Source organism: Furipterus horrens, unplaced genomic scaffold (genome assembly GCF_987537825.1).
Source record: "Furipterus horrens unplaced genomic scaffold, mFurHor1.1.pri manual_scaffold_3, whole genome shotgun sequence".
NCBI lineage: Eukaryota > Metazoa > Chordata > Mammalia > Chiroptera > Furipteridae > Furipterus > Furipterus horrens.
Window position 1 is genome coordinate 155,791,880 of NW_028327173.1, and position 10,759 is coordinate 155,802,638.

Sequence of the window (10,759 nt, forward strand, 5' to 3'; positions counted from 1 at the left end):
TACACCAGCACGCATATAAATGACATTTTAAGAAGAAAACAGCATAAAGCCATAAAGCCATAAAGTGACTTTAGAGCCAGGCTGGAGCTATAAAAAGCACAGCATGCAGGCACTAACATTTTTAGATGTTCCAAGTCTCTATTGGTTAGTATGAAAGTATATGTATATTCATTTGGATTTTTGTGTCAAGGAGGTATTTTAATAGTTCTCTTCACTTGTACAGCTGTTTTCCTTAAATATATTGGTTATATACCTTACAACTTACCTTTATAAATAGCCAAGCCAAAAAGAATTCTCCTTGACATTTTACATAGCACATTAGATTATAGAGTTTACAAATTCAGGCATTACTTAAGTATTTGCCTAATTTGCCCCTATAATCCTTTGGTTCCAATTGGTTAGAAATTAACCTGTTTAATGTCCTTGGGAGCAAAGGGTTAAATCCTAGCATCAAGGTTAATTTAAAACAACAGTTGGCCTCCTGTGCAAGCATTCTCTTCCACTTAAGGACACACTCCATTTTTCCCTCATTCCATTTCATGCCAGTTTACAATTCAGTGAACTAGCTTTCTATTTATAGTGTCTTCACCTTAAATGTTATTCCTCAAATATCAGGAGTTATTTCTAAAACACAAGAAAAGCTATCTATCTTCATACCAAAAAAAGTACACTCACCAAGGTGATTATTTACAGTAATAATAACTATGATAATATGAAAACTATTGGTGCAGATGGGAAGCTATTAACAACCTAACTTCAATAACTGAAGAACTTAATTAGAAAGAGAAACAGTAACTGAGGAGAAATAAAAATGAACATGTATAACTTCCTGTCTGAAGGAAAGGAAGGATGCGTTCTAACTAGACAGAAAAATGATATCCAACTTTAATAAAAATATCCCAAATTTATGTTTGTAATTAGAGATAAATTGATCGTGGACTTGGATGGTGGATTATTCAGAGAAGCTGACTTTGGTGGGTCTTCAGGCCTAGGCTTTGACTCAGCTTAGCAGTCCTGAGACTCATTTATGTCAGGACATCTACTAGAAATCAAAAGAAGACTAACAGAACCCACGGCAGCCCTGAATGAAACAGGACCCACAGGCTGTTTAGTTATTAGGGGCCCGATTGCCCGCCGCCAGAATTATAACTCTTAATACCAGAGTTTAGTGAAAAGAAAAAGAATTATTTAATAGTTATATAGATTTATATTTGCGGATTTCTGCCGTTAAGTCTTATTTTCTTTAAAACACCCACAAACACATAGTTCTGCCTCCCCTTACCAAACCAGGCTAGTTTGAGAAAAGTCAGAGATACAGTCTTCCTACTTCCCAGACAGAGTTCAGCTTTATCAGCAGCTCCCAATCATTCGATCCTGATTGGGGAGGTTTTGCCTGTGTTGCGGTGCCCTCCAGCTCTTAATACAGAACCGCGTGGAGTTTCCAGCCTCCTTGTAAACTACATGGAGTTCTCCCTTTCCTTTCTAAGCCGCATGGAGCTCTCCCTTTCCTTTCAAAGCCCCATGGTGTTCTCCTCTGCCCTCCTTGCAAACCACATGGATCAGCTCTCTTCCTCTTCTCAAAATGGTTGCTGCCTATTTTTAAATCCCTAACTGCGTCCTGTGATGCAGTGGGCATGGTAACCAGTTCTGACCATACACAGAACCTTGCACATGCTCTGTATGTTCTTTCCACCCCATTCCATGGTCAAAACCCCTCCCATTTTCTTGGGGCCTTGGAAGAACCAAAGCCATTTACGTAACTAAGACACTAGTTACTAGCCATAATCATGCAAAGGTATCTTAAAAGTTGTTCCCTTTTCCCCTATCCCCCAACCCACAGGCTCTGGGGATTTTTGGAGATCCCCACTCTGTAACAAAACTACTGGATAAATAAGAATCTTCATGTATTCATTTTTAACTTTTAAAAAATGGTGTCTATTTGTATATATGGAGCTCTGGCTGGTGTGGCTTAGTTGGTTGGAATGTTTTACCATAATTGAAAGGCTGTGGGTTCAATTCCTAGTCAGGGCACACAACTAGGTGACAGGTTTGATCCACATAGGGAGGCAACCAGGCAACCAATAAGTGCTTTTCTCTCACATTGATGTTCCTCTCTCTCCTTTCCTCACTCTGTAAAAGCAAGGAAGAAAAAAATGTCCTCAGGTGAGGATTAAAAAATATATATGTATATATAGATAAATATGACTATATGTGCTTGCCTGCATGTGTTAATTTATTTATTTGGATCTTAGGTGCAGAAGGTTGAGTTAATGGCCTTCTTCAGGTACCATTATTGATCTCACCTAGATCCCTCTGTCCTATTTTTAGGTCCATCCATCCATCCATCCATCTATCCATCCCTTTTGCTCATCATATTCTACTCCTACTCCCTATACCCATAAATAATTTAACATATTCAATGTGTATCTTTTTCTTTAAATGTATTATGCAAATGGTATATTATTTTATGTACTTATATTTTTAGTTTAAATGAATACTACTGTACTCTATATCTTTTGTCACTAGTACTATACTTTGAAGATCTATTCTCATTGTTACATGGTACATCGAATCCATTGCATTCAACCCATTTGCTCTCTCAGTGATAGCCACCCGGTTTATCTCCAACTCCCTGGCACCATAAAAAATCTTCAGTGAACACCCTCTTCTGTGTTCCCTGAGATACCAGTCTAATTAATGTAACCCGATCTCTCATTATATTTTTAAAAATTTGTTTAAAAAGTTTCTCTGTGATGGGGAGCCAGTTTCCCAACATCTCAAACAACTTGTTCCTTTTACAGTGACTTGTTGTTCCACTCTTCCTGCATAATGTTTCAGGTTGGACATGGGTATGTCTCTGAGCTCTTCATGCTCTAGCTAGCAGTTATTTCCAATGGGGACTATGTTCTCTCAACGGAACAATAACTTCTGTACAGTCAACCAGGGAGCCCGCCCCCTTCCTGGTTTCTGATTACTTGGCAGATCAAATGAAGAATCAGAAATTTTCCTGGTAACCATAGGGTCAGGATAAATCATTTTAAGGGATATTTTTATGTATATGTCTATCTAATCCAGCTGAACATCACTTGCTCCATAGAAGAACAATTGTCTGCTGAGCGAATTCTTTATAGTCACACAATGTTTATTTAGCTTTTCATCTCTAGGCTCCAAAAAGGTCCATTATTTTTATAGCACATTCATTCTTCGGGCTGTCAGCATACAAGTCATCAGAGCTGGGCATGGTTAGAACAATCACATACTACTAGGCTTACCTTCTGAGATGACTCCAGGTCACCTTGGTTAATTCAACAGATGAGAGGTAGTATAGCTTTGGACACAGATGGGTTTGAATCCTGGCTATACTATTTCTTAGCTATGGCAGACACTGTTTAATGCTTATTCATCAGATTTTTTTACCCTCCATTTTTTCCACCTCTATTCCCATCCATGTCTTCCTCACCAGATTTTTTCTGAGCTAGCAATGTGCCCCATCTCAGGGAATGAATTGTGTTTCTAGCCACGTGCGGATGTAGCACTTGGAGCAGGGATAGCCTCCTTGTGACCATGAGAAAATAACCTAAGATCAAAAAGTTCGTTTATTTGTCACTGCACATTAGGAGAATGGAGTCTGTGTCCTGAAGAACATTGTAGAGTGCTGAGTCAATCCTGGAACTGCCTACCTTCAAGCCTCTCATTAAGTTAACAGTAGATGTTCTTGTGGTTAAACACTTGCTACCCAAACTATAATCTGCAAACCAGCATTGGCATCATTTGGTTGCTTATTAAAAATGTAGACTCTCACCCGCATCCTGATGAATTAGAATTGGCAGTTTAACAAGATCCCAGTTGATTTTTATGCACATTAAAATTTGAGAAGCACGGGTATAAGCCGCTCCTCCTAAGTTTTTATTTCTTGCAGCTGAATTCATCCTAATTGACACACTGTGACAAGTTACCTAGAACATTTAAACCTCAGTTTCCTTACTTGTAAAAATAGGAGCAGTAATGTACTAGTAGCTACCTTGTAAAAATCCTTCAATGAGGAAATGACTACATAAAATGTGCCACACAGAGTCTGATACATATTAACACTCCATGTTGTCCATCTTTACAGGATTCTGCAAACATCCTTGTGTAGATAGTAAAGTTTGAGAGCAAATGCAATGTTCTGCCCTTCCGGGATGGAAACTGGGTGTTTCCAGGACATCTCTGGGATGAGGCTTTTTATTGACATTGTGGCTGCCAGGAGTATTGGGCAGACTACTTTTGGCAGCTGCTTTCCTGAGGATTGACAGTTCACAGCTCGTGCCTACAAGAGCAGGTTTGACTTTATTTTTTAACTTCCTTAAGCTCAATAATAGAAGTTATTGTTTAGAAATGACTTGGTCTATTTATCTGGACAGTAAAGATACAGGCTAGCTAATGAAAACAAAGCACATTAAGAAGGAGTGTAGGACAAGGGAGATTAATGGAGGGAGATAGTTTAGAAGCTTGCATACCTGGTGACTGAGCAACAGGACAACTGGCTGGGGCTTTCGTAAACTTGAATATTAAGTCTTCAAATGTTAAGCTGAGAACCCAGAAGCCTTGGTTTAGCATAATAAAATAATGTGTGCATGTAAGCATATGCTAAGTGCAGCATATCAATATCTCATAAAAACATAAGGCCCTAAAATCATTAACGTATTTGTGAAACTCTGCAATTAAAACACATTTATCACAATAAAACACGCACTAAAATATTAAATGCCAATGAAAAAATACCCCATAACTTTTGAACTGTGCTATCTCAGAACTCTTCTGTGAGGCCCCATTGCTTACTCTAGGGTGGAGAGGAAGGTCAGGAGGATACCTGGCTCCAGACTCACCCATCCCAGGAGGTGAAAGGCAGGCATGGGCACAGATGAAAGTAAAGGCTCTGGCAGCTCAGCAGGGCAAAGGGCCCTCAGTGAACAGCTAGTGAAATGGGCATAGTTGAAGCAAATGCCTGGTCTACCAAGTGAGGCATTAAGGTAGAGCTAGGTTTCCCAACATGCTATGGGGAGGTGGGGTATGAAGGAGGTAGGCAAGACTCAAGACTCCAAGCAGGCAGAAAGCTGGCTTACCATGCTTATGACCTTTGGAATGGCCTTTGGAGGAGGGGCTATAGCTCTGGTGCAGGATACAGCAAAAGCAAAGCAAAGCTTCATGCCTCGAAGCTCCTGGGATATTAAGCTAAAAACATGAAAAGCAAGATTGAGCTTTACAAACAGTATTGGAACTCGGGCTTAGAAAGCACTGCCCATGACCAGAACAGGACATCTCATGGGCATAAAGAACCGCAACTCCTTATTTCTCCTGTGGGCAAAACTGGCCAACTCCCAGGTTAGATCTTTGTCAGGAAGGGGGGGACAACACAGGACCCAGTGGTCAGTACTAACAGAGGACCGGCTCCTTCCAAGCCCTTACACATTGGGTAATAGATGACTGAGGTGTTCCAAGCTGCCTAAGTGCCTTTTATCCCAGCCCTGGATGGGTGAAAATAATATTTTGAATGTAATTAACAGTCCAAACTCCCAATGGCTGAGCACAATAATTACTTCTTATTAGTATCATAGTCCAATTTGATTGGTTGGGGTGAGGTGAATGAAAGTTTACTCCACACAGTCTCTCAGGAACTCAAGCTCTACGCATTTTCTGTCTGGTGGCTCCAGCATCTTCTTGGGCCTAGGATTCTCCACTGGCTTCTCTGCATCCGATCGAAGGGATAAAGGAGGAAGTAGGACCTCAAGGCAGGTATTTTACAAGCTAGGCTTGGAGGTAGGTATACTGTATTATTTCTGTTTACTTCCGATTGGTGAGAACTAGTCACAAAGACCTTCCTAGATGCAAGGGGATTGATAAGTGTTTTTCCAGAAGTATGGTAAAGAAGAGAACACACATATTGATGAATATGTAGCCAGTCTGCCACGAGAGAAGAAAGCAGAAGTGGCCGCAGGAATGAGATGGGATTTATAGGAAGAAGGTTAAAATGGTTTTCCTTTTAAAAAGTTAACTTACTCATAAGGAAAAGAAAGAGATCATCATTTTTTCACTAATTGATTTATTCATTGCTTTATTCATCCAATCAATAAAAAGTTTATTGAGGACTGACTATGCTGGGCATGTCAAGATGAATTTATTTAACAAACGTGAAGCAACTTACTATTGCCAAACAGTGCCCTAGGTCTGGGACTAGAACTACAAACAAAATCCAGCAATGCCAATGACTTCTAGTTTTCATAGATTAATGGGGATGTAGACATGAATGCAAAAAATATAATGGAAGACAGAAAGTGGTATAAAAGAGGTGCTACGGGAACTCAAGAAAACGCACTTGAATTTAGCTGGGGTAATGGCAACCTGAGAATAATAATACAGATAGTAGTTTTACTATGTGCCAAACACTCTAAGAAATTTACATACTGTATGATATCTAATCCCAAAACCACCCAAGGGAATTGTTTCCTCATTTTATAGGTAAAAAGATTAGAGTAGAGTAAGGTTAAATAACTTTACTGGAGTTGCTTGGCTTGTAAGAGATGGAATCACATTTGAACCCGAGCCTAGCAAATTCTGAAACCCTACCCTTTCCTCTCTATGCCATGCTGCCTCTCATTGTGCAGAAGAAACCGGGGTTGGATCTTGAAATATAAATTGGAGTGGACTGATGTGGGTTGATGATAAGGTGCAAGAACCCTTTGGATATTGTAACCAGTGTGTACAAAAGCATGAGGAGAGAGAGAACATATTGCATTTAGGAAATTGCTGTGAATTAGGACAGATCATATTAAATTGTTGTGATAAACAACCCTCAAATTTCAATGGTTTAACACACAAAAATTTATTTCTCACCTACACACTGTTTCAGGCAGATAAGCAATGGATTTTGCTCCACAATATCCCTTAGGGACCCATGAGGCCACTCAAAACATAGTAGAAAAAGAAAAGAAAACTCTAGAGAATCATGAACTTGCTTATTTCTGCCTCAGCTTGGACGTGACACACACATTAGTTTCCCTCACAGCCCGGTGACCAGAACTAGTCACATGGCTCCAACCACCTGCAATAAGCTGAGCAGAGTACAGCAGAAAATGAGGTATAGCATAAATGTTATTGCCTGCTGCATCTTGCATTTAGTTTAAAAAAGAATTAGGTTTTTAAAAAACAATGAAGGTAGAATGCATCAAAGTAAAAAGTCCTGATTCCTGACCTAGACCGTGGTGACTGGTCTGATTTTAACTTGATTCAGGTGAATTCTCGCTGAAGGATTTCTGGAGGGACTAGATCAGTTCTAGGCCAAACCAAGGTTTTGAACCTTTCTGAGCTGGTAGACAGAACCATATTTTCAGAGCAGACCTTCCGTAGGTCCAGAACTGAACCACTATGCTCCGTGGAACACAGATTAGCCTGGAGCAGGCCACACTTCTTGGCACTTGGGCCAGATAAAAGTATATTAAATTATACCTTCAGGGTATTTTATATAATTTCATTGAAAGTTTTTTCATAATATGACTGTGATAAATCAGTTTTAAAATAAAAATAGAAATAATATTTTTGTATTTATGTGTTTATAAATCTCTTAATGTTACAGACTGGGGGTTCTCCAAAAAATCCCCAGAGCCTGCAGATTAGGGGATGGGGAAAAGGGAACAGCTTTTAAGATGCCTTTGCATGACTATGGTAGTAGCTTAGTTTCTCAGTTATGCAAATGGCTTTGGTTCTTCCAAGGCCCCAAGTGGCTTTGAAAGGGCAAAGAGAGAACCATGTGTGATCCAGTGCAACATGGCACATGTTTTCCTGGACTGTATGTGAAGACTGATGACATCGTACCCGAGATCCTGAAGGAGACAGCTGACAGATAAGGGATGGGGAACTTCTGGGAATGTTTTTGGCTTCTAGCCTTTTGGGGAGCAAGGGGAGTGCTGGGTCCCAGGGGACAACAGGGCTCTGAGCTGAAGTGCTCACTGCCCTCCCCAGGTTGGAATATTGTAAATAAATACCTGTTTTCCTCAACACTAGTTGTCGGGTTTTACACCAAGGCACCACATGAAAGAACCCCCTTTCGCCCTGTAACAGTTTTGGCGATCCCAGATGAGACTAATGGAACCTGTAGACAAGTTTGCTCTGTAACATTAATAGGCTTTTTAATGGTAAATAATTAGAAAAAAATGCAAGCAATTCTAAAATTATACTTCTTATAGTACACTAATATTTTTTTCATTGATTTCATTGAGAGAGAGAGAGAAGAAAGGGGTGTGGGAGAGAGAGAAACAGAGACATTGATTTGTTGTTCCACTTATTTATGCATCATTGGTTGCTTCTTGTATGTGCCCTGACCAGAAATGGAACCTGCAACTTTGATATATCGGTTGACACTCCAACCAACTGACCAGGGACTACACTAGTATATTTTGATAGAATATTTCATATTCTAAAACTGTGTGTATAACTTTTAGTGTTAAAGGGGTTAACAAGAAGTTGGAGAGATTAGTAAATGGATTATTTGTATTAAAACCTCTTTTTACTAGTTTTGTGATTAATCCCATAGGAGTTTTTAAAGTGGTGTGCTTTTTTAAAATTCCAAATGTGTACCAAAATTTGGTTCTTAATCTTATTTTAACAACAAAGGCACAAAATACTTCCTAGTTACTTACCATTGGTCATTGCTATTCTGGTCCTGTTTTACTGACAAGGAAAAGTGAAGACCTGACAAGTTAGTAACTGGCCAAGGCATCAAGCTGGAATTTGAATCCAGGCTTACCAGTTTCAGAGCCCATAGATTTTATGCAGGTTTACTTGTTCAGTAGACAAGGAGAGTGTAAGCAGCAGGATAATTGACAAGAGGCTGAATAAGAAGTATTCTTTATCCTATGTTTCATATTTAAATCTGGGCCATCATGTAAATTTTTCAAAGAAATGCTCTTTATTTCCCTAATCTCCTTATGTGAGAAACGTTTTTGCTGCATGCCTTATAATTCGTTTGTAATTCCTGAACCACTGCAAGGATGGGTGGGCTGGACACATTAACAAGTCATAACATGAAATCAGCCATGACAGGCCTTTCTGTGTCCTGGCACCAACTTCCCACGAGTCAGAGAGGTGGCTCAATTTGTACTTCCAGTTTTTGCTGCCACCAGCCAGAGGAAAAAAATGTACTGGGAATACACTGTGCCTATCACTTAAAGACAAAACTATTTTAGTTTATTTTTAATAACATAATTATTCTATTAGACTAAGTTTTACAATGGGAAGTTCAATTCAGTAGTAGTGAACAGAATTTTTAGTAGCCTTTATTTTTTAGAGCAGCTTTAGGTTCACGACAAAATTGAGTGGAAAGAACAGAGTTCCCATATATACCCTTGTCCCCCATTATCAACATACTGCACAAGAGGGGAACATTTGTTACAACTGATGAACTTACACTGATACCTTATTATTGTCCCCAAAATATAATTTTTCAATTGAAAGATCTAATTGATTCCAAATGACCCAACCACACAATTGATGAATTCATTGTGAACATTCAGAATGAGCATTATCAAATGTAACCTTTAGTTAGAAATATATATTCCCAGTGTGATAATCAGAAAGTTCCAAAAGATTTCAATAGTGCTTTTTTTTCTTCTGGAAATAACTTTATAATTTTTGTGTTTTTCCCCTGATTATTTCTCATTGAAAATTAAAAATCCACTGGGGCAGGAAAGGATGGACTGGCAGGGTACCCAGAAGACAAGGCCTCTGTGCAGACAGACTCTAACCCTGATGAACCCAGAGCCATGTTCATTCTTATTGTCATAAGGTAATCACAGTGAATTCTCTCCACCAATGCAAGTTGGAAAACAGAAATTTGAAACTCAGTTTGGAACCAGCCGAAAAATGCCTTAGACATAGTAACATGAACAGTGAATATTTATTGATTAAATGGCATTTATACCATGTGTCAGGCACTGTGAAAGTCCTTTGCATATGTTATCTCATTTAATCCTCACCCACATCCTATGAAATAGGTATTTTAATTATTATCATTATCATTTCCACTTTACAAATGGGTAAATAAGGTCACACCAGACTGAAGAAATGCATGCCGGGATTTAAGTTTATTAGAGTAGGGCAACTGGATTAACAATCCTCAAATCATAGTGATGTAACACAATAAAGTTTGTTTCTTGCTGGAGCAAAGTGAAGTGTGAATGGTCCTCATTAGGTGGCTCTTTTGGGCAGCTCAACTCTAAGCACTGACTCGTACACAAGCCCCTTCCATCTTGTAGCTTGAGCATATTGCAGCTTCGAGATCTCCTCATCATCAACCAACCTCGAGTGATGGAAATAGAGTAGGGAAGACTGAATAGGATGATTCATGGCTAGACCTGAAAGTAGTGACACCATTTATGCCCACATTCTGTTAGCTAGAACTCAGTCTCATGGACTCACCTAGATGCCAGGGAACCTAGGAAATGTAGTTGAGCTCCATGTTCCAGAAGAAGAGACAACCTGTATTTCAGTGAATCAAAGAAATCTCACCATAGCAGATTCTTCTGACTCAAAACTTTCAACCACTAGAATCTGCTCTAACTGTATTCTTCTTCCCTAATCTTTGACCAGACAGAAACAATCAAGTCTCTCTGGGATTTAACACCATATGACATAAATCCATATGGGAGTTTAAACTACAACAAGAAATGGCATAATACAGCCATTGTGAGTCTGGGAACTGACTCTAAACCTGATGACCTCATTA